This window comes from Hevea brasiliensis, chromosome 14 (assembly GCF_030052815.1).
Source record: "Hevea brasiliensis isolate MT/VB/25A 57/8 chromosome 14, ASM3005281v1, whole genome shotgun sequence".
Taxonomy (NCBI): Eukaryota; Viridiplantae; Streptophyta; class Magnoliopsida; order Malpighiales; family Euphorbiaceae; genus Hevea; species Hevea brasiliensis.
Genome location: NC_079506.1, coordinates 12,655,831 through 12,658,810, shown reverse-complemented (window position 1 = coordinate 12,658,810; position 2,980 = coordinate 12,655,831). Strand labels below are relative to the sequence as shown.

At 32.1% G+C, this 2,980-nt stretch overlaps 1 long non-coding RNA gene across 1 annotated transcript; it reads right to left on the bottom strand.

Annotated features, from left to right (window-relative positions):
• Positions 1 to 895: 895 nt before the first annotated feature.
• On the bottom strand, positions 896 to 1,848 carry LOC131173391 (uncharacterized). The gene is made up of 2 exons (XR_009143691.1): positions 1,792 to 1,848; positions 896 to 1,312 (listed from the first exon to the last, which is right to left on the bottom strand). It is a non-coding gene; the product is annotated as an uncharacterized LOC131173391 (long non-coding RNA).
• Between the last annotated feature and the right edge of the window lie 1,132 nt (positions 1,849 to 2,980).

Below are 2,980 nucleotides of genomic sequence, written 5' to 3'. Positions count from 1 at the left end.
CCCTAGCATCATTTCATTGTGTTCTAGTGCCTCAACAGATTCAGTAGCATGAAAAAACATGGACTTTGAAACAAAGACAAGTAAGAAACAAAATTAATTTGATATAATAAAGCTTGAATGTGGCACATCATAATGTAAGATGCACATAAATTTTGAATCCTCCTTGGTACTAATTGAGTTTTAAATAAGATTAAGACTGTTTTTTAACATAACTAGTCAAACAAATTAGTTGTAACTATGGAAGTTCATTGCACTTCTCAATTAAGCAGCATATATATGTCAATGCGAGAAGAGATATCTGCAAGACTACAACTTAAATAAAAACCATAAGGACCGCAAGTGTTCGCAAATCCATATAGTGGTGATGTTTTCTAATCTTGGGCACTAGAAGCAATTTCTGAAAACTTAAGCATCCGATTTATTAATGTATAATGTGTTTCTCTTAGGAAGTCCAAACAAGCATAGTCAGAAAATATTATTAAAAAAAAAAAATAGAGATGTTTAGGGGGAAAAACCAGAAGATGGTGCTACCCGTCATCAACATGTCACACATCATGCACCCAACCTGTACTAAACAATTACCATACAAACACTGCTAAGGTGTCAACCTAAATGGTCTCAACAAAACAGACCTTTCAAGGTTCAAACAACCCAACAAGCCATTTTCTGGTGCAGCCAAAAAATGCACTAGATCCCAGTGTTAGATAGAGTTCTTTCTCCAGAATGAGAGCACCAAAGTTTTCAATGCTTATTACTGATCTTTGATTCAAGATTGAATTTGCATCCTCCTGTAACAGGAAATTGAAACCAACCGTGGGAAGCTCATGTTTAAAATAAAATGTAAATTACCTACGTGCTTGGAAAACAGAAAAATGAGAAAATCTCCAACTACTGATTTGGGAATTTCACACAGCCTAATTGCTCCTATGAAAATTATTTGTAATTTGAGAATGAACATTGTCCTGCTTGTCAGGGCACAAGGCATCAATTGTCAATTGATTGCCATTACATACTTAAGACACTTGAATGAATCTACCTGGTTTTTATTAACCCAAAAAAAAAAAAAAAGATAGCCCCAGTTGCAGCAAATTGTGTCATCTCCCACCTTGAAGCGGTTAAGAAGCAAGTGTGCTGACAGAGAATATTGAAATTAAGAATGCTAAAACAGCAAATAAGAAATAGATTTACCTTTTCCCTTTCCTCTTTCTCTTCCTTTTCCTTCTCCCATGATTCAAGATGTCATTTTGGTTCTCATCCTCCTCTAGATTCAATAAGTCATCGTGTTCCTTATCCACATGTTCGCCTTTGCTGTCTACCTCATGTTTTTTTTTTCAATGCTTATTAATGAATTATGATGTCCAATTTAACAGGAAATTGAATCCAACAGTAGGAAGCTCATCTTTCAAAAAAAATGCATATTAACAACATGCTTGGAAAAGAGAAAAAAGGGAAAATGGCCACTACTAATTTGGAAATTTCACAGAGCCTAATTCTTCAGGAAGGCCAAAATGCATGCACTGCTTCTATGAAAATTTATTGTAGATTGAGAACGAACATTGTCCGACTTTTCAGGGCACAAGGCATCTATTGGCAATTGATTACCATTACATACTGAAGACATTTGAGTGAATCCACCTGGTTTTTTTTATAACCCAAAAAAAATAAAAAAAGAATAGTTCTAAATGCTGTAGATTGTGTAATGTCTAACCTTAGAGCAGTTAAGAAGCAAGTGTGCTGAGGGAGAATATTGAAATTAAGGATGCTACAGCAGCAAATAAGAAATAGAATTACCTTTTCATTTTCTTCTTCCTCTTTCTTTTCCTTCTCTCACGATTCAAAATGTCATTTAGCTTTCCTTCTTTCTCTTCTAACCTTGCTATGTCACATTTATCTTCATCAATTTTCAATGTCAATAACAACAAAAATCAAATTCCTACCATTCTTTATTTTTTGAACTAGTTTCTTTGGTAAATTTTGCTTTCAAAGATTGATACAATTTATGTCCCCTACAATTTATTCATGATGATAATGACTCTATGATTTCTAGCCCTTCCTATTTCATCCAAGAACAAATCGACTGTTTTGGTGTCTCTCTTAATGTGATAAAATATTTGTATCATATTGTAGATGCATTTTTCAAATCCATGTTTAAAATTTATAAACCCTATTAAATATATGTGGCTATAATGGCATACAATTACAATTAAGATGACTAAAATAATACTATCATAATTTTTTTCATGATTTATGACAAAAATTTACGATTAAATATTATATTGACTAAATTATTTCCTAATATGATAATTTTTTCATATTTCACTTTAGACTAGCTTCTTTTTTCTTGATTTTGCTTGTCTTCATTTTCTTCTATTGTAGGCATGCCACATGTATCTTCGTCAATTTCAAAGTCAATATATAATCTAAAAAATCAAATTCCTACCATTCTTTATTTTTTGAACAACTTTATTTGGTAAACTTTGTTTTCCAATATTCTTTATTGCTATTAATGTTGTTGTTGTGACGCCCCTCACCCGTCTATAGTGTAGCAGAGCGATGAGTGCCACATTCGGTGCCGGAGCACTCTATCTTGTCTTGTCATGTCTATTGTAAATTTTAATGTCATTTAAAACATGTATTCTATGTGTAGAATTTTTTTTTTTATATCTTATTTCTCTGGAGACCCGGACAGATCCTTCTCTGTTTTATTAGCATCTGGCGGGTTCCACTATCACCTGTTAATATATTCATAGTCATCTCACATATTTCCATATCACATTCTCTTTTATCATATCATTCACAACTATTTATGAGATCTCAAAATGAAGTATCATCTATTGCATTCATATGGAAATTCATAGATAATAAATTACAAGTTTTCATTTCAATCTCAAGTTTAATTTCAAGTCCAAAATGAAATACATCATAAACTAGTAATTACATCATGACTAAACATAATGAACTAAAATACTAGTCTATACAT